General features: G+C 34.2%; 1 pseudogene; it reads left to right on the plus strand.

The window, feature by feature from the left end:
- Positions 1 to 14,932: 14,932 nt before the first annotated feature.
- On the plus strand, positions 14,933 to 25,306 carry LOC113766467 (annotated as a pseudogene).
- Positions 25,307 to 25,438: the final 132 nt, after the last annotated feature.

Genomic DNA, 25,438 nt, shown 5'->3' on the forward strand with positions numbered 1-25,438 from the left:
TTACCCTTTTGGCTTGTTTTACTTTTAGTACTCAAAGCATATTGGTAATATACCATATAAGTAGACAAATTTGCCGTACAAATACACTTCTTAACTCCTTATTAATAATCCGCTTAACATCTTCTCTCTTATTTCTTAGTTTCAAAATCAACCGAAGAAGGAAGAGAGAGAGAGAGAGAGAGAGAGAGAGAGAGAGAGAGAGAGAGTATAGCGAGATAGAGAGAACAAAGAGAGAAATGGAGAAATTGCATGGTAAAGTAGATAAAGGAAAAATAGTCTTGTGTGTCCCACCCTTGGTATATTATGCTTCAATCAATTTCCAATATCCTTCTCAATTTCCTATCCCTTTTTTTAATCAATTTCTTACGAATCTCAATTTTTGATATTTTTCTCAATTTCTAAACCTAGACATGGCCACGGTTCCAGAACCGTTGGCTCTGGTTTAAAAACCAATGATTTTGATTTTTCTAAAAGGTAAAACCTGAATCGGTTCTTATAAGGATGGTTATGGTTACGGTTCTTGAACATTCAGCTTCAGTTATGATTCTGATTTTATTCTGATTATAATTTTGATTTTTTTATTATAGTTCCAGTTGTTTTAGTTATAATTATTAAACACTTGTTGTTACAAAATTAATTCTAAGAAAATATGACAATGAATGTAAAATATATATATATATATATATAGGAAGTTTATTGTATTATCATGTACAAGCAAAAAAATAAAAATGATGGAAATTGTATGTTAAAATTAAGGATGGACAAAAATGCCTGCTAACCGAAAATCCACCATACCTGATCCAATCCAATCCAATCCGAAAATTCGGATATCCAATTCATATTATTTGACTTGGTCAAAAGAGGGTCGGGTACTCGTTTTGATACGAGACGGGTTAGGGTCATATAATTAAAAACTCACAAGTACCCGACCCATCCCATATATATATATTTATTTATTTTTATACACATAATACAAAATAATGTTTTTAAAGTTAAATAAGTAATTTCATTGAACAAATTGCATTACAAATATGGGAGACTATAGTTTGTTTACAAGATTCATTTGTAGAGATTATGATCTTATTTTTTAAAAAAGAGTTTAATTAATGTGGAATATATATTTAAAAAAATGTACTACTTATTTCAAGTTTTCATTGATTTTGAATTCTTTTAATATTTTTCCTTTTTATTGTATTCTCTTCGCATGTTTGTTTCTTGGTGGGAGATTTTTTTTTTTGAGAAAACATCTTTATTAAATTTTAAATGAATGTGTAATATAGAAAATTAAATTGGTATAAATTATTTTTTTAAAATTAAATGATAAGTGGAGCAGGACGGGAGGGGACGGGGCGAGACGAGTACCGTTGACCTGATTCTATCTCAACAGAAACTCAGTTATTTGGTATCAGCTAATATGCGGGGCAGATAAATATCAGAAAATGACTAACCCGCAAGGTGCGGGTTAGGTTAGCCAAATGGTGCACGGGGTAGATCCCACCCCTAATAAAAAAATCTCATTGTTGATAAGATTAGATTAGTTTTGGATTTAGACTAGTCATAGGATATTAGAATGGGTTGTTGGACAATGGGACAATGGATTGTTGGATTAGGATTAGAATTATTGGTATAAGGTAGAGGTGGCAAATCAACCCACTTAATTAAATTTACCCATACCCGCCCATGAATAGATGGGTATGGGTATCTTAAATTTTTGTATATGGGTATAAATGGATTACCCAATAATACTCATTTAATAAATGGGTATTATTGGGTAACTCATCAAACCCAATTAACCCATTTAGAATTCTCTTCCTCCCAAGTCTCTTCTTTTCCCCCACCCATTTTTTTTTCAAATTTTTCATTTTGTCATGATGTTAACTACTTTTGTTTCATTATTATTATTATTATTATTATTATTATTATTATTATTATTATTATTATTATTATTATTATTATTATTATTATTATATTATTATTATTATTATTCATTATTATTATTTTATTATTATTATTATTATTATTATTATTATATTATTATTATTATTATTATTATTATTATTATTATTATTATTATTATTATTATTATATTATTATTATTATTATTATTATTATTATTATATTTTATTATTATTATTATTTTATTTTATATTATTATTTATTATTATATTATTAATTATTATTATTATTATTATTATTATTATTATTATTATTATTATATTATTATTATTATTATTATTATTATTATTATTATTATTATTATTATTATTATTATTATTATTATTATTATTATTATTATTATTATTTTATTCTTATTTATTATTATATTATTATTATATTATTATTATTATTATTATTATTATTATTATTATTATTATTATTATTATTATTATTATTATTATTATTATTATTATTATTATTATATATTATTATTATTATTATTATATTATTATATTATTTGTTGGTTTTATCTTATTATTTTATTTTCTCTTAGTTTGTTAACTTGCTCATTAATTTATGATAAATTTTAGCCTATTTTCTTATCTTTCTAAAATGAAATTTTAAATTTATATATGAAAAAAATGTTAGGAGTTCAAAATTTTTGGATTAAGTTTTTATATTAATTTTTATAGTACTTAGTTCAAATTTTTATATTCTTATTATTCAATTATTAAATAATAGGTAATTTTGTGACATAGAGTATAAATGAAAAAAAATTGGTAATTAAGTTTATTGAAAATTATAAATAAATATTTAAAATTAATGATGGATACAAAGAGTGGTATAAATTGATAACTTAGTTTGGAAAAATGAATTTAAATGAGTTTACAAAAAGTTAAAATAAATGGGTTATAAATGGGTAATTGGGTTACCCAATTCATTTTTTGATTTACCCATCTAATTAAATGGGTATAAATGAGTTGACTCACTTATACCCATTACTCATTTTACCCAACCCAAACCCGCCCAAGTCACCCATTTTGACACCTCTAATATAAGGTATTGACTATTGATATTCAATTCTAAACTAGCCAAATAGGTTTAGATAGCAAATATTTTCTTAAACGGTTTAAAAGTGTCCGAAATCACAAGTTTTAGTTCCAGTTCGGAATTTTAGTGAACATAAACCTGAACCTTTAGTTACAGTTATGGTTTCAGTTTCCAAAATTCGGTTCCGCTTCTGATTGAAATTTAAACTGTGGCCACCCCTATCTGATCTGATGTGAATTATATATATCTAAATTAAAAGGCAACTAGATTTGCACGCTTGATGAAGGTGATGGCTAGATTAACTGTAGTAAAATCCCCAAATTAGTCAATCTTCCTACTACTATGGTAAACAAGTAGCATTAATATCTTGATATTTTTAGGTTTTCTTTCTATTTGATAGTTAATGATTTTAAAAATTATTCTGTGAAGAGCCCCAATGCAAAGGGCATCAAGAAAACCTTAGAAGAACTAAAAGAAATATTTTAGTTTATCTAATGTGTTGCAATAGAAATAAGTCAAACCCTTAAATCTAAAATAAAGATAGTACATTTAGTATAAATTAATCAAAGTTTTTGATTTATTCAGGTCACCGATATTGACGCCTTGGAACTGGACGATCATCATTATATAGATATTTTTAGGAGGGTTTATCTTGCATTCTTTGATTAATCATAATTGTCACAAAACCTTAATGGTTATTTCAAGGGTTTGGCACAATCTCTAGAGTCTTTCATGGGATTGGTTCAGTTTAGATCTTATAGATTCTTCAAAATTTTTCAATTCACAACTAGCAAATTCCTTCTATTTTCATTCCTCTTCTTCATTCTTTCTCTTTGTTGATTTTTTTGGCTTTTTCATAGATATTTCGAAGAAGAGATGGGGGGATAGTATAGACAAAGGGAGAAACTACTGGTGGTGGAGAGGCATTATAGATTGATTAAATGGGGTATTGATGTTGATGTTTGGTGTCCTTTGTGTCCACAAGATGTAGAATCTATTAAGTATTTATTCTTGCAGTATATGTTTTCAGCCTATGTATGGAGTAGAATCTATTCGGAAATTGGATTGTTTTCTTTTAGTCAAGATCCTTATTTTGTATGGAAATAACTACTTTCCTAATTGCTTAGTTACTTGAAGTAATTGTCAAGTTATTTCCTATTCTGTTTAGGAATTAGAAGTTATTTTCTATTCTGTATAAGTCTATGAATTAGAATTGGTTTCCTATTATTATTTAGTTTTTGGCCAAATAATATTCTATATAAATAGGTAGATTGACATTCTACAATGACAAACAAGACAAAAGTTGAGTACAAGAGTTGGGTTTGGAAATCAAGTTGTAATCTTCTAGTTTTTTTCTCTCATAATAAGAACAAATTTTTCTCTCCATGGATGTAGGCTTGGCGTAAGCCGAACCACGTTAATTCTTGTACATTATTGATCATTTGTGCTAGTTATTATTTTCTATTAAATTGTTGATTTTTCCTTTTCTATCTCAAATACTTGGCTTCATACCATAACAAGTGGTATCAGAGTTTCGTTGGGGCTCTGGTTAACTATTTGAGATTGAGTGATTGGTGGTATACCATGGCGTTTAGAACTATACAGTTTTCGATTCAACCGTTTAATGGAACTATAAGTTTCAGCTTTTGGCAAAGAAGAGTGAAGGATGTTCTAGTTCAACAAGATTTGGCAAAAGTATTGAATGGTAAGAACAAGAAGCTAGAGAGTATGAAGAATGATGAGTTTGAAGAGTTGGACACAAGGTGTGCAAGCACAATACGACTCTATGTTGTGGATAACATCATAAACAATGTGATAGATGAGAAAAATTCTACAGCAGACCTCTGAAAAAAATTGAAAAAGCTTTATTTAGCTAAAATCTTATCCAATAAATTGCATTTGAAGCGGCAACTTTATAAGCTAAAGATGGAGGAGGGTGGCAGCCTCATGAATCACATGAATACGTTCAACAGAATTTTGGATCAGCTCCAAAAAGTTGGCATAGAAATTAAGGAAAAAGATAATTAAGTCCCTTTTATTTCTTACCTCAGTCTCTGATTCTTACAAAAGTGTCATGATGACTCGGTTGTATGGGAAAGACACTTTAGAGTTCGAGAATGTGTAGTCATCTTTATTGGATCATGAAAAACTAAAGAAGGCAAACCAGGATGTGACACAAAAACCTACATTAATTGCTCAAGGTAAGAATAAAAGTGGAAAAAAACTTGGCTGTAAATCTAAGAGAGGTGGCTCAAATGCCAAGAGAAAGCGTAGAATCTAGTGCTTTGATTGTCGTAAATTTGATCACATCAAAACATATTGCCCTCATCGAAAGAAAAATGATGAGAATGAGCACGATGATGTTGCTGGATATATATTGAGTAGAGATATTCTCACAATCTCCAAAAGTAATAATACTTCTTCTCGTGGTGGTTGCATTTTAGATTTTGGATGTGTTTCATATGTTTGCTCTAGGTTAGACAATTTTGATACTCTCTAAAGAAAGAAGGCATATTTTGTGTCTTTGGATGATGGATCTCCTTGTAAAGTCAAAGGTGTTGGAGTGGTAAAAATCAAAATGCTAAATGGAGAGATTTGTTCTTTGGATGGTGTGGCTTACGTCCCAAAGTTATGAAGGAATCTACTTTCTTTGAGCCAGTTAGATTCCGAAGGCTATCATTTTTCGGCTATAGGCAGAGGTTTGAAAATCACACATGGCGAGATGATCCTGTTGATGGGGAAGAAGTATCATAATTTGTACCATTTGATTACCTCAATGGGTCGGGAGTGTAGTGCAAGAAAGGGGTTCCAAAAATGCTTCTAAATTACAAATGATGGTGGGAGAAAAAATCTTACTATGGGAGAGGGTGAATTGAGACCTCTCACGAGTCAACTAGATGTTGGATTTGGTTAACTACACACATTCATTTGCTGATTAAATCAATTAAAAACAAGGCCATATTGATTCCAGTGTGTAGCTAGACACCAAGGTATTTTGTGGTAAAAAAAAAGGCAAATAGAGTTTTTTGGATGGTTTGTTGTGTTTGCTAAAAGAAATATTCACCAAGATAGAGATTTGTTAGGAAATTGGCTTAATATTGTTTTAGTCAAGATCCTTATTTTGTGTGGAAGTAACTAATTTCCTAATTGTTTAGTTACTTGGAGTAGTTGCCAAGTTATTTCCTATTCCATTTAGGAAGTAGAAGTTATTTCCTATTATATATAAGTCCATGAATTAGAATTGATTTTCAATTGTTATTTGGTTCTTGGCCAATAATGTTCTCTACAAATAGGTAGATTGGCATTCTACAAAGACACATAAGAAAAGGGATGAGAGAGTTCTTAGTAGATGAGAGATTTATACAAGAATTGGGTTTGAGAATCAAGTTGTGATATTGTAGCTCATAATAAGAACAGATTTTTCTTTCTGTGGACGTAGGCTTGGTAATTAAGCCGAACAACATTAACTCTTGTGCATTACTCATCGTTCGTGTTAGTTATTGTTTTCTATTAAATTGTTGATTTTTCCCTTTCAATCTCAAATAGTTGGCCTGATACCCTAATTGAATCCAAGCATGTTGCTTGCTGTATAGGGGTATTTATGGATGGAAACAAAAGCTTGACTGATAGGTTCAATTAGTTCAGTCAGCTGACTTTGCTACTTCAATAAGCCTTCCAGCCTTAGGAGCTACTATATATTTGTTCTGGGGAGAGAGAAACTAGCGAGTCTTTTGAAGTGGAGCTACAGTTGTTGATGTTGTGGTCTGATGAATTCTTAAAACTGTGAAGCAGGTTGTTTCAACTTGGAGGAAGGTGTAGCGAACGGCGAGGAAACTAGAAACTTAGCATTGTTTGGGATTTTGACCAACATATTTTTTAATGTTTCTTAATAGTTTGTCTAGTATATGATACAAACATCGTCAAGGGATGAAACCTGTGGTCACAGAAGCCCCAGATTTAGACTGAATTATATCTAAATTTGAGCAGGGGAGTAACTTTAACCTTACGAATCCCCCTAGTTGTAAACATTGATATAATCTCAACCCGATAACTAAAGAAACACGAGAACCTTGGTTTGGTAGAAAATGCCACAATCAATTGTGACTCTTGATTGATAAGTCGTTGAACACTTGAGACAAATTCTAAGCACTTAAAAGAAGCTCACAATAAGCCAAGAGAAAACTCTCAATGATTGTTGGAAAATTCGAATCATTCTTACAGAGAAAAAGGGTGGCTATCATAGCCAAACAAACTACTAAATGAATCTGAATGGAGCTGAGATTATGTCACTTATCCTATTCATTGGACTGGACTCAAATCAATGGCCCAAACTAGAGGGCCAGAATTATTAACTAAATAAATGAGACAAACGACTAAAAACCCAAACAAGCAACAACTTAGTACTAAACCAAATGAGTTGACTAAAACATAACCTTTCACTTGTACTTCCTCCCCCTAAATCACTTAATCCATCATTTCCCCGAAAATAGGGTCTTAAAGATACATGAATGAAATACTATTCTTTCTCAAAGGTTTTGGTTAGTGGGTGCTCATTTAAGAGCCTTATGTATTAGTTTTTAGAAAAGTGTAACTAATGTAGGAAAGTGTCGAAATACATCACATATAATACATGTGATTGTGTGCACTTAATTACATAGTAAGTTAGACGTAATTTAGGCACGCTAATGATTGCCCATTAGGTACTGGTTAAAAATCATTTTTTCAAAAAGTTTTTTGAATGTTTGGAAAGTCATACAAGAAAATGTGTCATGGGATAAGTGAAGTGAGGGTAAGATAAAGAAAAGGGAAATTAAGTCTCTTGCATGTGTTTTATTAACAAAAAAATGAGGCATGAAAATATAAATTTTATATTTGTTTAGCTGAAAAGTCATGAAAAAATTGGCTAGTATGTTCGTTAATATTCTGTACTGAACTTCTTCTTTTTATTTAAAAAATATAAAAACATGTAATAAATATAAATTTTTGCAAATTAAAAGAGTTATTTGCCTCAAATTTAATCACATTCCTTAACAGTAAGTTTTTATATATGCATGCATACATATACATATATATATATATATGTATATATATTATTTATGTGTGTATAAGTTTTTTCACATATCGAGGAGGTTTTGGTCTAGTAACTAAGATTGAAACCTCAAGAATTAGAGTACTATTTTAGTTACATGAAAAAAGGTTTAAAAAATCAAAAGAGTACTATTTTAGCATTTAATTTATATTGTATTTATGTACTTTATCTAAAACCTTAACATATATTAAAAAATATGAACAAAGGTCACAAAAATATCTAAAGAAATACTAAAAGCATACTAATCATAAAATGTTACCCTCCCTACCATGTTCTCTTTTTTTGCGTCACTTCTTATTGACTTTTACCTACTTTTCATTTCCCTCTTCCTCACCTTTTTAATCCAAACTTTTTATTTCCTTCAAACTCTTCTCCATCCTACAAACTCTACCTTTCTTTCACTCTAACTTGCTTCTATCAAATTATGTAATCTCTTACCTAATTTCGCACCCTATTTACATTATATTCTGTTACTCTCCATATATAGTTGTAAATAATGACCAATTTTTCAACTTGCTCTTCAACGAATGAGTATGGGTATGCAATTTTATTAACTTTAAATGGGTAACCCAATTAAACTCATTAATTAGTAGCTATTAAATGGATAGATTGGTGTGAGAACCCAAAATTTTTTTTTTTACATTTTCTCAATATTATTTTATTCTTTTGCCTACATTTTATACTTTCCTTGGAAATATTAAACTTTCTATACATTTTTACAAGTAAGTACAATTTTAAATTCATTTTCCTAATATGAGTTAGTGTACGGTAAATTTGGAACGCATTATCGATGTGGGAACTGCTAGTGCGATAAATGTGGTGATTAAAAGTGAGTTTTCGATGATATTAAGTATGTGATTAGAAGTGATAATAATAAGTTAGTGAATTATAAGATAAAAACCTAGTATACTCGATTTAAGAAAAAACGGGTTGAACCGACGAGTACCGTTTGTTGCCGGGTAAACACACCAATTGACCTATACTTTATTACCTTAATCTTCTCATTTTATTTCAGCTAATTAACCCTCAAAATATCTCATACATCAGCCACAATATTTGACCAAGAAAACAAGAGAGAAAAGAAAAAAATTGACTTCCAATCCAAGGGTGACATTTGTCCATTTTGACCCAAATTCATTTCTATCCTTTTTAACCTTCTTGAAGCTTCATTGAACCTTCATTTTATGCCTACCAGCTGAGAGAGAGAGGAAGAAAAGCCAAGAGAAAAAAATCACAATCCATCTTGAGTTTGATCCACTTAAGTGAGAAAACAAGAAATCTAAACCGATTAATCAATAGTTTGAGAGCTTGGGAAGTTTAAGGAACCAAAAATTTCAAAGAGAGGTGCAGGATATCCTTTGAAAGCTTGTTCTTGAGGTATTTTGGCTATCCCTTATCTTTGGTTCTGTTACTTTTGTTTAAGTTGTTATATAACTCATGATTTGGTTAAATTGGTAGCTATGGAAGTAGTTGTGGTGATTTTGGGAGAATTGGTGAGTTAGGGTTTGTATTGATCAGCCATATTTCTTCTTTTTTAGATGGATTATGATGGGAATAAGTGTAGATAAGGAGGTGAGGTAGTGTTTTAAGCTAGAATTATGAAGATTAGCACTTGTAGGCATCAATTCCAGATTTTCGATTTTGCACCTTTCCTGTTTTGACCGGCACTTTTTGACCATATTGGAGGCCGAATTAGGTTTAGCACAAAACATAAAAGTTGTAGATAATGATGTTTTATAGGTTCCTACAAAATTTCACCTCAATCGGAGCAACATAACCTATAAAAAGACAAAAATACCCCTGAGACTGCCCTAGGTAGCGTCCAGCAGACAGTTTTAACATTTCCTCATGTTGGCTGCGTTTTTCACCTTGATCCGTACCAAACCAGTCTTTTACCAAAACATGAATCTTTTAACCCTATGTTTCAGCTTTCCAACGCAACTGAAAACACCTCAATCGGACTTTGGTAGCCTGAGTTATTATCATTTACGCGTAATGCAGTTAACTAGCCCGAATGTGAGATTTTGGTTATGTAATCCGGACTTTTGACCTAGATACACTATGAACTGGACTGAGTAGTCTTCATAAAAGTTGTAGCAATCCGTCTTAGCTTCGAAACGGTATAAATTTCACTCCAATCCGTTAAACGTAATTTCGGTTGTGCCCGTTACGCTAAGTGACGGCAAATCTGTCTTTTGTTGCTTGACTCAAACTTCATTTCCGCACATGTTCCAAGCTTGATTTTGTACTTGTATGACTTTGAGCCTATGGAATGGCTATTGAAATGAGATGATTTTCTGTGTGACTTTGGGATTGATTGAGGAAAAAAAATGAAGCCATATATGGCTGAAAAATAGGTAAACACAAAGGGCGTGCTGCCCAACTTTACGCTCGAGAACTAGGTAGACCTACTTGCGACTTGAGTAAGGCTTGAGAGCGAATACCACGTGAACCATCTAGGGTATTTACGTTTTATTTGCCACTTCCACTCAAATAGTGATTTTAAAGGTTTACATGTGAGCATAAGTTTTACAAATATTTTACTTATGTCCTCTTTTCACTACCAAAACCATATTTATACCTAGTACTAGTACGTATTCGAATTTTCTTTGAATCACTTATATCTTTGATGGTTGAAGTATAATGTGTTCGTTTGATTATATTAGGATTCCTTGGTGATTAAGAGTAATAACCGGAAGAACACTTTGGACGTTATTTTGCGTAAATAGATGAATGTTCCTTGTTTGTTATATTTTCATTGACTATGTGGCTTGTTCTTGATTATATGACTTGTTATGAACGAATGATAACATGTTAAATATTTTCAATGATTGCTTCAAATGAGTTTTCTAGGCGAGTGTGTACTTTATCGCACTCGACCTAAATGAATGTAAAATTTTCAATGATTAAATGATTAAATGCTAGTTGTACATGATGTAAGCCTTTTGGCTGAACTGGGCCCTGCCCTTCGTTACCGATCAACTCGAGTCAGAAGTGGACTCGGTCGGCGATATGGTGACCCTGGGTGTGAACGTTTGGTATACTCGAGTATTACCTTGTTGTTGGGTGGAGCCTGGCCAACGTCCAGGAGGGGGTGAATGAAATGAACGAACGAATGTCAATGCAAATGAGGGTTTTACTTACAAAAATGCATTTTTAAATGATTGGAGGAATAAGGGGAATGACAGGAGAATGAACGAACGAATGAACGAACGAATAGTTCCATGTGAGCCTGTATCCTTTTAATGAATGTGTTGTTATCGCTTTCCCTTGTAAATGTTTCTTGAACTGGATTGGGATGCTGAAAGACTAAAACCTTTAGCTACCGGGAAAATATTAGTAATTTGACCTAAAAGAAAAAAACTAGTTATTCTATCAATCATTCTCAAAAGTTAAACCTTTATTAAATGATAGAGTTGAAGCCACAATTAATTTAAAGAATCAGTTCAAAGCCATAAAGAAATATTTGATATCCAAGCGCCAATGACGTATTTTATAACCTAAACTTACCTTTGGAGTTAAGATTTTCAAGATTGACTAGTCTTCAAGGGTTGAAGTGTATATTTTTCAGAGTTAAGAATGGTAAAGTGCAATTGTCCCCAAAGGTCAAGGGGACAAAGTGTTATTAACCCCGAAAAAAAATGCAATTTTAGTCCCCAATGTTTAAGCTTCTGCGCAATTTTAGATTTTAAAGTTTCGGCAAAAGTAAATTTGGCACTCAATGTTTAGTCAATTCTAATTCCTAAAGTTTTGACAAGAGCAAATCTGGTCCCCATTGTATCCAATTTAAAACTGATTTGGGGCATTTGAATAAATTTTCAAAATTATGGACCGAATTTAGTCATGTCTAGTCATGTGTCCATTAAAGTAATTTCAAATTAAAGAAGCCAAATAATAGTTAACTTTAAAGAATAAGGACTAATAACTTACATGTTAAGTAATTAATTAACTACTAAAACAGGGAAAATCTTAATTTAAAAAGCTATAACTAGTCAAAGAACTCAGTTCATCGATGCAAAACACATTTTCACTCTCTATGCCCATTGTAGTAAAGCAAAATATCATAACACTTGATTTTTTTTAGGTTAATAAATTTCCTTTTCATTTTTGTTTCTTGGTTAATTAGTTACCAGTATGGCATCACATTAGGTATTCTCGTTGTTCAAAGATTAATAGCTATTTTACTTCTTTTCTAAGAAGTTTAATTGAACAAATATGTGATTGCACATGACTAATCTGTCAATATTTTGAAAAATCCATCACTTGTCTTCAATATGCTTCAAATTGATGACATTAGGGGCAAATTTGTTTTTGGCAAAACTTTAGGCACTAGAATTGTACCAAGTATCAAATATTGAGGACTAAATTTATTTTTTATCAAAAATTTGGAGACTAAAATTGTACAAATGCGGAATATTAAGAACCAAAACTTCATTTTTTCCTATTATACCATAATAAAACTCATTGGAGTGATCTTTGTGAATTTTATTGTGGCATCAGCAATGGGCACAACACAGGCAGACGACCGAGGGGCTTGTGTCAAATTTTGAAAATTTAGTGGGGAAATATGCACAGTTTTTCTGTTTCTACATTGAACCGGACAAGCCTGTGACCTAATCATGCCAAACTCATCCTACGGGCAAGAAGCGTCCGTAACTTGAAAGCAAGTTACTAACTGTGATTTTACCATAACCCCATCATTTTTTGGATTAATTACATTTACTTCCCTTGAGATTTAACCAAATTGCAGATAAAACCTTAAGGTTTAACCATATTATAGTCATCCCTTCCTTCCTACTAATAGTGTTTCTGCTCGTTAAAAGATGTGACATAATGTCAAAAATATCCTTTTTGAAAAGATGAAACAAAAAAAAATTGTATACGAAATTTTCTTTAGTATTTATAAAAGAATTACTGCTATGAAAAAGCACAAATGAATATGTGTGAACCAACAAAAGTCGAAAGAATTTAAAGAAAATTTAACCAAAGGATTAGAAGTGATTTTTTGAGAAGAAAAATTAGAAGCGAAAAAAAGAAGTACGTAACCTACTGATTGAAAAACATGAAAAAACAATACTTATTACCTAAAAATGAAAAAAAAAGAACTTCATGAAACCCAGCATCCCGATTATTGAAGAATCTCTAATATTCTCACTTTACTCAAGAACTCACCCTCAATGCCTCAAATCTAATCCTAACTTCATGAAATCCATCATACCGGTTATTGAAGAATCTCTGATATTCTCACTTTTTCTCAAGAACTCACCCTCAATGCCTCAAATCTAATCCAAAAGTGATGCGAACTCGACCGAATAAGAACATGTCCTGAAGAACCAACTCGATCAGACAGCGGAATGATCTATCTAAACCAAATTATGAAATAACAACTACCTTACTAAATCTAAAGAAAACCGTCTCTAGAAATCTAGTAGATAGGTTATTGGTTTGAAAGAACAAGATGATGTGATCATCTTGCCTTGAACACCGCAAGTATTCAAGCTAAATACTTGATACAGTTCAAGAAAAAACTCACGTTCCATCAAGAAACTTCATAAAAGGCGAACAACTCACTTTTATTAAATCATCTCTCAAAGTTGTCTTACAATAGAATAGAAGAAACCTATTTATAACTAAAAGCTAAACTGCTAAAACTAATCCAATTTGGAAATAAATACAAGCTTCTTAATTAGACTTTAGAAAGACTAACAAAATACAAAACCTAACAAGAAAAGGAAACCCTAAATTCGTCTCTACTTGAGGCTTCACTTGGCCGATTATTTTAATACTAATTAATGATTAAATTAATACTAAAATACTGAAAAATAACATAATGACTCAAGACTTAAACATCAACATAAATCCAGTATTAAATGTGAAAACTACTAATGGCTCCATTTGACTCTTCCACTAATTGAATGAGATGAACAAGTTTTCAATTTTCATTCTCAAGACCTTCAATGACTTTCGGGACAATTTCTTGACTTTGGACACCACTAACCAGAAAACTTCAAACATGTTAGGCGTGCCCGCATCTAACTCAACTTGATAAACCCGTGCTCACATCAAAAAGCCTCCATCCTTAATCGTTATTTGTATTCTAATCCAACTTTAATCTAATCTAACTATGCAAATCTCCTCCCTTAATATATCTCCATCCTAATTACAAGCACTTTTTTCATATTTTCCATCTTTAATCTTCTCTTTGAAAACCGAAAAAAAGAACAAAAAGCACTCATGCTGCTCACTGGCGTCTTCGTCCAAATTCATGAGGCAGCGGAGATCTAGAAGGCCCCAACAAGATATTATTTGTAGTATCTATGAATTTTATGTGGGCTCTTGGTATAATAACAGCTGTGATTTGCATTTTTTTTTCAGTTGGCCTAAGTAAGTTTGAGTCTAAAAGTGTTTTTTTGAATTCAAATCTGAGGTGACATATGGAGGGACATGGGAGTAGGAAGGTTGCGGTGGCTTGACACCTGATGCTAGTACTTTTAGTTTATTTAGCGATTTTTTGCTGGTTTTCAGTGAGGAGGGAAAGCAAAGAGGAAGGAGATGGGAAGGGGAAGGGAAAGGATTAAATGTTAGGGGTAAGCGTAAATTGGAGCTTTCATGAAGGTTCACGTTGACATCACTGAAATTTTAACCGTCAACAGTAAATCACTAAAGGCAGGGGTTCATATGTTACAAATAGTATATGATAACGAGTGACCTTTTTTAATATTTCCAAACCTCAAGGATTTATTTGTAATTTGCTTATACCTCAAGGGAGGTAAATTACATTAACTCTTTTTTCCCCCTTAGGCCTCACCCGTGCGTAACCTACATATATGTGTATAGATACGTATTCTCGGAATCATGAAGGAAAGAGCGGCCACAGACAAAGTTGCACGAATTCATGGAGTTGGTCCTGTTGTGGCAATGAAGATGATGAACCGGAAACGCAAAAGACCCCATTACGCAAAGGAGAAACCTGGAGAAAGCAAAACCAAGCTGGAAAATATGGGGAAGGAGGAAGAATTTGGTGAGGATCAAGTGGAGGAGATGGGTAAGGAGCAAAAGAAAGAGTCAGGCATTATGAGCATGGATTTGTTTAAGTCGTTGCCATTGGCAGAATCAACTACGAAAGCTATCGATGACATGGGTTTCAAGTATATGACTCAGGTAGATAAACCTTAACTTTTATTTTTGCTAGATTATCTATCTGCATTTGTAAAAGTTGTTGTTCTTTGAGGCTTTAATCCCAAAAAAATGAAAGATGGCTTTGTGAAAAAGATTTCAGAGGAAGAAGATGTTTTTCATTAGGCATCCGTCAAGGGATATATACATACAGCCCAAACCTCCAATCTCGCTACTGATAACTACTGATCTTATTTGAATACAAATACAGCTAAGGATAAAGCCTAACTGATAAGGATATCTAAGGATATCTATTTACCAATTCAAACTGATAACAAACTCAGTTACAACGATATACGTTATCTCCAATACCTTCCCTCAAGTTGGAGCGTGAGAATCGCGAACGCCCAATTTGCGAAGAAGAAACTCAAACTGAGCTCGACCCAAAGCTTTGGTTAGAATGTCTGCTAACTGGTCATGGCTTCAAACATAAACTGTTTTGATCATACCTTTCTGTAGTTCATCACGAACAAAATGGCAATCAACTTCGATGTGTTTGGTGCGTTCATGAAAGACAGGATTCGCAGCTATATGCATTGCGGCTTGGCTATCACAAAATACTCTAGCAGATTGATCATGATGCATGCCCAAAGACAATAACAGACCTTTTAGCCATTTCAATTCACAAACCGTTGCAGCCAAAGAGTGATATTCTGCTTCAGCAGAGGAGCGAGAGACCGTATGTTGTTTCTTGGTCTTCCATGAAATCAGAGAGTTCCCAAGAAAGATGAAATAACCTGTAAGTGATCACCGAGTTAATGGACAACCTCCCCAATCCGAATCGCAATAAGCTTTCAGTTCAAGATTGCAATCAGTTTTGAGTAAAATGCCTTGTCCTGGACTACCTTTCAAGTATCGGACTATGCGCAAGGTTGCCTCCCAATGCTCTTTCCGTGGCTGTTGCATAAATTGTGCCAAAATATGCACACCATAGGACAACTCAGGCCGAGTTAAGCTCAAGTAAATCAATCGTCCCACCAGCCTTTGGTATTGTTCAGGGTCCTGCAGCAAATCACCCTTGGCTAAAGCGAGATGATGATTTTGCTCCATAGGAAACTTCGAAGGTTTAGCACCCAACAATCCTGCTTCATGAACGATATCTAAAGCATATTGTCGCTGACACAAGAAAATCCCTTCAGCATTCCGAGCTACTTCAACACCCAAAAAATACTTCAAAACACCTAAATCTTTCATGTGAAAACACTGGCGCAAGTATGATTTGAATTCATTGATCAAATGCGTTTTGTTTCCATCTACAATAAGGTCATCCACATATACTAACACAGCCAACTGTATCCCATCTCGCATCAAAGTAAACAGGGAATAATCAGACTGTGATTGAAGAAAACCATACCGTTTTAAAGCTTTAGCCAATTTTGCAAACCAACAACGTGGTGCTTGTCGTAAACCGTAAAGTGACTTCCTCAAGCGACACACCTTTCCGGGCTGGTCAGTGTGAAATCCAGGAGGTAGTTTCATGTAAACCTCTTCGGCTAAGTCTCCATGGAGAAAAGCATTATGAACATCCATTTGATGAAGTCCCCATCCTTTAGCTGCTGCCACAGAGAGAAAAGTGCGGACCGTAACCATTTTGCTACTGGTGCAAAGGTTTCGTTGTAGTCGATCCTTCAACTTGGTTGTTGCCAAGAATTACCAATCGTGCCTTGTATCGTTCAATGGTCCCATCAGAATTATACTTAATTTTGTACACCCATTTGCTTCCTATTGCTTTCTTCCCTAGTGGTAAGTCAACGAGAGTCCATGTGCCATTTTGTTTGAGTGCATCAATCTCTTTTTGCATAGCTTCTCTCCATCGGATATCTTTAACTGCTTGATGATAAAATCTTGGCTCAATATTGGTTGTGATGGCTGCCAAGAAAGCTTGATGACATGGTGAGAATTTCGTGTAATCAACATATTGAGCTAATTTATAGGACATACCTGAGAATGATGATGGTTTGGCTGAACTTGCAGAGGGGCTTTCACTTTGAACTGCATAAGTCACACAATCCTTCAGCCTTGTAGAAACTTTCTTGGAATGAAGTCCACGTCCAAGTGCTGTCACACCTTCTACTATCTCTACGTTCTCCATTCGTGGTTCAATTGCTGTACCTCCCTCTCTTACGTCGGCATTGTCATTCTGCACACAATCTAAATGCTCATGAGTTTCACGAACATGATCAGGCTGCTCCTTTCCCTTGTCTCTTGTCTGACCATTCACCTCCTCTTCAAGGTAATCATCTATTTGAGATGATATTGAATTATGCTTACAGGTTTGAACATGATCAGGTGCGTGGTCAGCTGTAAATGGAAACTCATCTTCACAAAATACAACATCCCGAGACACAAAATACTTTCTTGTTTCTAAATCATACAACCGCCAACCTTTCTGTCCAAAAGGATAACCCACAAAGATACATTTACGGCTTCAAGAGGAAAATTTATCCTTCTCACGATTCAAGTTCTTTGCATAACACAAGCAACCAAATGTACGAATTAACCGATAATCAGGCAAGTGACCATATAGCATTTCATAAGGTGTTTTTCCTCCTAGTAATTGAGAAGGGGTACGATTAATTAGATATCCAGCAGTTAACACACATTCTCCCCAAAATTTGATTGGTAAGTTGGCCTGAAATCGCAAAGCTCTAGCCACATTCAGTATATGTCGATACTTTCTTTCCACTCGTCCATTCTGTTGGGGCGTTCCCACACATGAAGTTTGATGTATTATCCCTTTGTCAAAAAAATATCCCTTCAAACTGATGAACTCACTGCCATTATCACTTCTAACTATCTTGACATTCTTATCAAATTGTCGTTGAACCATAGCAACAAATTTTGGCAAAATATTTTCAACTTCAGTTTTATCTATCATCAAATATATCCACACACATCTCGAAAAATCATCAACAATCGTAAGAAAATAAGATGCATTACAAGAACTAGAGACTCGATATGGTCCCCACAAGTCACAATGAATCAATTCAAATGTTTCACTAGCTCTATTATCACTAGAACAAAATACTTCTCTCGTTTGTTTAGCTTTAAAACAAGCATCACAAGTTTTATTTGAACCTAATTGAATCTTAATTCTAGAAATTAAACCTATGACCGTTGAAGACGGGTGCCCCATTCTCCGATGTCAAAGATCACATGAATCCAACATCCGAGTTTGAAGTGCTTGGACTGGCGTCTCCTTCTTGAAATAATAAAGCCCCTTGCATCGTTCACCCGCTCCAATCACCATCCTCGAAGTGCGGTCCTGTATCAAACAAAGCTTATCAGTAAACAACACATTACATTTTGAGTCATCAACCAATTGTGATACTGAGATTAAATTGCAATGTAATCCTAGAGCATGAAGAACATTGTCTAATTGAATATTTTGTCCCATCCGAATTGATCCTTTTTGCAATGCCAACACCTGTTCTCCATTAGGCAAGCCAATTGGACAGCCTAATATCTGGTTCAAGCTGGATAGACAGCTCGAATTTCCTGTCATATGCTGTGTAGCGCCGGAATCAATTATCCAGATAAAGTTTTCCTTACCAGTCATCTTCTCATTACTCCCTGATTCTGAGTTGCAAGCGTTCAACAGACTCATAACTGCTGCCCATTGTTCATTTGTCAGTCCTTTAGGAGTAGCAAAATCCTTTGTTGCAGCAGTGGATTCTTCAATTACTTGAGCTGCATTAACTCGTGCCCCATTTCGTCCTCTTCCTGACATCTTGCCACGTCCTCTGCCTCCAGTCTGTCTTCCTCGACCCGAACCAGACATTTTAGGTCGATCACCCCACCAATCGGGATATCCAATCAGCTGAAAACATCCCTCAGCATCATGCCCTTTCACGATTGCAGTGTTTACAAACAGCATTTCTATCATTGATTCCTATTTTGGCCTGAACGAAGCGTTGCTGATCTCTTTTTCCTTGGAAATATTTCGAACCCTTTCTTCTTGGCACATCAAGGAATACGCCTTGCTCACACTAGGCAATGGAGTGGTGCTCAAAATGTTTGATGTCACTGTTCTATATGCATCGTCTAACCCCATCAGAAATTGATGAAGTTTTTCTTCTTCTCGTTTCTTTGTTATTTCAGTTGCTACATTACACGTACAATCCCCACACTTGCACGTAGAGATCGCATCATAATTCGCTAGTTCTTCCCACAATCGCTTCAATTTAGCATAGTAACTCATAAGGGTGAGTCCTTGCTGTTTGCAATTTGCTAATTCTGTCTTCAGTTGCTGCACTCGTGCACCATTAGTCACTGAGAAACATTCTTTAATGTCTTCCCACAAATTCTTTGCAATCTCCCTGTGTGTCAAAGTCGATCGCACCGTTGGCTCAATCGTGTTCATCATCCACGATATGAGCATGGAATTCACTGTCCACCAGTCTTCTAATTCATCGGAATCTTCATCTGACTGTGCTATGGTTCCATCAATGAATTCGAATTTCTTCTTGGCTCTGAGAGCAGTTCGGATTGCTCTAGCCCATTCATCATAATTATCCTCTTTTAATTGTACCTGGGTGATTATATTTCCAGGATTATCATTGGCATACAAGGTGTATGACGACACTATTTTCTTTCCATCTCCTTCCATGTTTTTTTCAGTTGACAGAGGTTTCTTGCTCTGATACCATGAAAAAGATTTCAGAGGAAGAAGATGTTTTTCATTAGGCATCCGTCAAGGGATATATACATACAGCCCAAAACCTCCAATCTCGCTACTGATAACTACTGATCTTATTTGAATACAAATACAGCTAAGGATAAAGCCTAACTGATAAGGATATCTAAGGATATCTATTTACCAATTCAAACTAATAACAAACTCAGTTACAACGATATACATTATCTCCAATACTTTGGTGAATGAGTAAAGAAGATTAATTGATCAGGGCTGATTTATATATTTGGTTTCGTTTCTGTACATAACACAACTAGTGCTAGAATTAAAATATTTTTGCCGAATTCAGACTGAAACTGGGGTCTAGTGTTAAAAAAATACTTTAAAAAAATTGGGCACTGGTTAAGATTGATGGCACAGGCACAAAATGTATTGCAGCCCTGTACTTTTGAATATGGTGAATGAGGAAAGACGATTGACTAAACAGAGCAGGTTTGTGTATTTGGCTTGTTTTTGTGGAGGGATTGGCGTTGGATGATAAAGTGTTACATGAATAGTTTGCTAGCAAACTAGCACTTGAGATTTATCTTTATCTCATCTCTAATTTAGTTCATGGTTGTCAATGGATTTACCATAAAGATGGAGTGTCTCATAGTTGCCATATTTCACTGTCTAATGGCCATCTTAAATAGTCTTTAGTTTATCTGGATAAGGACGGCTACATATATGTATTAGCCAATACGTTCTCATTTTCTGTACTTCCCTACTCAAAATCATTATGTGTTCTCTTTCTGATCTTCAGTTTTTAAATAATTAAGCTTCTCTCAAATTTGTATTATTTTGTTCTTGTAATTGAAGATTCAAGCAAGAGAAATTCCGGCCCTTCTAGATGGAAAAGATGTTCTAGGAGCTGCAAGAACAGGATCTGGGAAAACACTTGCTTTCTTGATACCTGCTGTGGAGTTGTTGTATCAAACTCAATTTACTCCTCACCGAGGGACTGGTGCAATTGTCATATGTCCCACCAGAGAGTTGGCTATTCTATGAAAATAAATTGAAACTTGAATCTCTCTATGTGGCAGACCACAGTTCTTTCTGATTATCATTTTCTAGCTATCAGCTTCGAATCTCTCGTATCCCTTTTTTTTTTTGGTGGTTCAACTAGGAAATGATTGAATAGTGTTTCTCTCTTTCTATGGTACCCTAAATTAAACATAGGTTAAAGTTAATCGAAAATAACAGTTTCAACTTTAGTTTATTCTCAATGTAACTGATAGTACCCAATCACTAGAACAAAACCACTTGGGTAAAACACACTGCACACTGCAGAATAACAATTAAGATTAAGAAAGCCAGTTTTTTGCGGGAAATCAGCAAATTGATTGTTCATCAAATCCACTTTAGCATTACTTTTCTACCAAATCAACAAACTCTTACCAAGATTTGAATTTAATGGCTTTCCTCACAAAAGATTTTTGATTTCTAACCGTTAGTCTATGAATAGCAGACTCACACTGTTGCAAAAGAGCTTCTCAAGTATCATTCACAGACTCTTGGCTTGGTAATTGGAGGTTTGGGTCGTTCATCACTGAAGGAAGAGGCGGTGCATCTTGTAAAATGAGTGAACCTGTTAATGGCAACACCTGGTCGGCTTTTAGCTCACCTACAAAATACAAAGGGTTTTACATACAGAAATCTAAAGGTTCAACTAATTCATATGAATAGATGTTGTCATTCATATTGACTTATCTTTACAAAATGCACTACCTTTTTGAAATATGAGATATCAACTGTGAATTTTGAATTGAAAAATTGCTTAATTGTGTCACAGCAATTTGCACCTACTGTTGCACACGCTTTGTGTGTTGTTGAGTATCAGAAGTTTGTGATTACTTTAGATTTGTTTACAAGCCAATGTCTCAAGGCTACACGTCTCCAATGCTGCTCCAGAAACTGATGAGTACATGTAATTTTGATGTGCAGATAGCCCATATTTATGTGATTTTAGGATGGTTTGTTGTTATCATTGAAGACTTCAACATGATTTTATGATTGTTAGTCTTTTTCATCTTCAATTTTTTACTGTCAAACCTGAACACATGCATGCTATTCAAATCTACATATTTAGCATGAAAACTGCAGGTTTTTTTTAAGAAACCTGTCTATCTATCATGTATTAATGATTTTTGGGTATACTAATTTCTTGATTAGATTTGTTCTTGCAGTTCCTCATAGTTGATGAAGCGGATAGGATATTGGAAGCCAATTTTGAAGAAGAAATAAGGAAAATTGTTAATATCCTGCCACAGGTATAATTGCTTGAACCACATACACTTAATCAAGTTAGAAGTTTAAGTCCATGGGTTTACAAATGAACAAAAAAGAACAAGACAGAAAGGACTAGAGGAACATTTTTTACTTACTGGTTGGTTGAACTTGCTTGAGATAGTTATTCACCCGGGATGTGGTAGAATATAGCATGTACTTCATTATTCAGCCATTTTAGCAACTATTTACAAATGAGCTTTTTGATAGTCCTGAAAGAAATTGGTTTCAGTCGCATAGATGACTAAGTATAAGCTAGCTGATATATGTGTTAGCCTTTATGCTAATCTTTAACTGATAACATGCTACTTCAAATGCAGAAAAAGGCAAACATCTCTTTTCTCTGCCACACAGACAATGAAGGTAACTGCAATCACTGCCATAATTTGCATGGTCTCATCTTTTATGTGTTTTAAGGATAGAATTTAAGCATCAATTTCTGTACCTTCAAAAGTAAATAAGATTTTACCTTCACCTTTTCCTATGCTGAAATGAAAGGATAAAAACTGAATGGGCAGAAGTAATTTTTCTCATTTTTGAAGCATTTATTTATTTTTTATCTGTAGAATGCTGCCAAGGAACAACAATAACTCTGTCTTTGCTGTTAGCTGGACTTAAATGACAAATACACAATTTTCAGGTTTATGATCTTGCACGCTTATCCCTTCAGGGGAACCTCATCTACATTGGTGTTGATGATGAACAGAAGAAGGTAAGTTACTTTGTGATTTTCCTCCAGCATTTGTAGGATACTACTGATGTAATAAGATTAACGTAATTTGGACTTTTAGGTCACCAATGAAGGTATGAAGCAGGGATACTGTGTCATTCCAAGTGAAAAGAGATTTACTCTTCTCTATTCCTTTTTAAAGAGGAATCCACCAATGAAAGTGATGGTTTTCTTTTCTTCATGGGATTCTATCAAAGTTCTATTCTGATCTTCTCAAGTACATAGGCATTGATTGCCATGATATTTATGGAAAGAAAAAGCAGCACAAATGAAACTCCACTCAGGACGATTTTCGCAAAGCAGAGAAAGGGATATTGTTATGTACAGATGTTGCTGAACATGGTCTGGACATCCCAGCCGTGGTATGATTCTCTACTCACCCTTGCTACAACACCTCATGTCTGAACGTTCAGCCCACCTACTAATTTTCAACACTACATTTATTGAAGGGGGGCAGAGAGAGAGAGAGAAAGAGAGAGAGTGCTTGCGAGTCTACAGCTGGCACATCGCAGTTGACTAGAGTATTATTAGGAATTATTGCTAAGCATATTCTTCTTTTTCTTCTTGTAGGATCGGATTGTGCAGTATGATTCCCCAAAGGAGCCAAAGGTGTTCAGGACTCTTTGAAATGGTTCTAATTGTGGCAGCTTCATTATTTTATAATACTTTGGAGTTTCTTATGTCATTTTATACAGAAATACATTCACAGGGTTGGTCGAACAGTGCGTGGGGAAGGTGCAAAAGGCAATGCTCTACTTGTCTTGATTCCAGAGGAACTGCAATTTCTTTGCCAGCTAAAGATGTTGCTGCATATTATAACCATATTTCCTACTAAATTCTACTATAGAAGTTGAACTAGAATACAGTTGATGAATGCCCCAATAAACATGGGAGCATTTTCTTAGTAGGACTTGTTCCAAAACCTTAAAATCTTATCAACCACAAGGGTGACTTGAGATAGGTAAACTAAATTTGGCCTGAATCTCTTTGCTAACTTAGTTCATATTAGATTGAGGTTTAAGAAGATCCCAAAATCCCATCCTTTTAGTTTCTCACGTCTTTAGAATATGTGAAGAGATGGGAGAGTCAGTTAAGCAACCTCTCTCTCCTCCCGCGGGTCAATTTCTTTGCCTCATGCACTAGATTGACTGCTTTACATCAGTATTCTAAACTTTCAGAAAATTGATAGTATAAAAATCCAAAGGAACAAAATATTGGGTTTCATAAGCAACAATGCAAATAATTACCAGTTACTTTCAGAAATAGCTCCTTTCATCTTCTTGTTCACTCCCTATAAAAGTGCTGTATTGATTTTGATTCGAACCATTACTTACTAAAGTCCTTATATGTGATACCAGGCTGCAAAAGTACCAGTCACAGAATACGAATTTGATGAAAAGAAGCTGAAAAATGTGCAGCCTCATTTGGTAATTCTGCTTAGCTAGGTTTCATGACTTATTAGGACCTACACAGTATTCAGGTCCTCAGTCATACTCTGTCTCATTTAGGGCTTTGATAAGTGTGTTGTGGTGGTTCATGCAGGAGAAGTTGATTGCAAACAACTATTATTTAAACAAGTCAGCTAAAGATGCATATAAATCCTACATTCTTGCTTATCACTCACATTCCATGAAGGATATCTTCAATGTTCATCAATTGGATCTACAGGTATCTGATATTGGTATCTTAGCTCCAATATATTATTTTGTACTTCAGATAAATGTGGAATGTCAGCATGTTAATCATCCCAAGTCATTGTGACTCTAAGCTATTGGATCCATGCAAGTTTATCCTGAATTGGGATTTTGGTTTCGGTTACTATATGGTTCTTGTTAAGCTAAGTTTATAGTTATAAATACCAATATTTACAAGCACTATTGAATGTTCAAATTTTCTGCACAAGAACTCTGACTAGCTAGAAGTTGCCTGAGGTTTCAATTTCTGGATTAACCTCGATCACCATCTTAAGGGCAAACTGCAGATTGTATAATAGGATGAAAGTATTGCATAAAAGGATAAAACCTCTTCACTACTGCAGAAAAGATTGTAAAGCACTTGAAAAGTGCTTTCAGATTGCAATTGGGTATACGCTGAGTTGAGAAGCGTGCAAAATAGCATGCAAGAGAGGCAAGACTACTTTTTTCACAATGCTTACATTTCAATGCTCATTTAACTTCTGCAGGCTGTGGCTGCCTCATTTGGTTTATCTAAGCCTCCATATGTAAATCTGACGATAGACAGCAACGCTTCCAAATTTAGGAGGAAAAGGCACAGAATTGTGGGAAACAGGCACAGTTTCAGCAAAAGCAACCCTTATGGAAGGGTGGTTGAAGATAATACGCGGCAGTTTGTGAGATACTAAATAGAGTCTACAGAAGCTTTTGCAAGTTTTCTATTTTGGGGAATATTTGCTTGTTTTTAGGCTCTGTACGGTACATCAGAACAAACTCTGAGTAATCAATACTTGTGATTTTGATCCTGAAATATCCCTCAA

Source organism: Coffea eugenioides, chromosome 3, assembly GCF_003713205.1.
Source record: "Coffea eugenioides isolate CCC68of chromosome 3, Ceug_1.0, whole genome shotgun sequence".
NCBI lineage: Eukaryota > Viridiplantae > Streptophyta > Magnoliopsida > Gentianales > Rubiaceae > Coffea > Coffea eugenioides.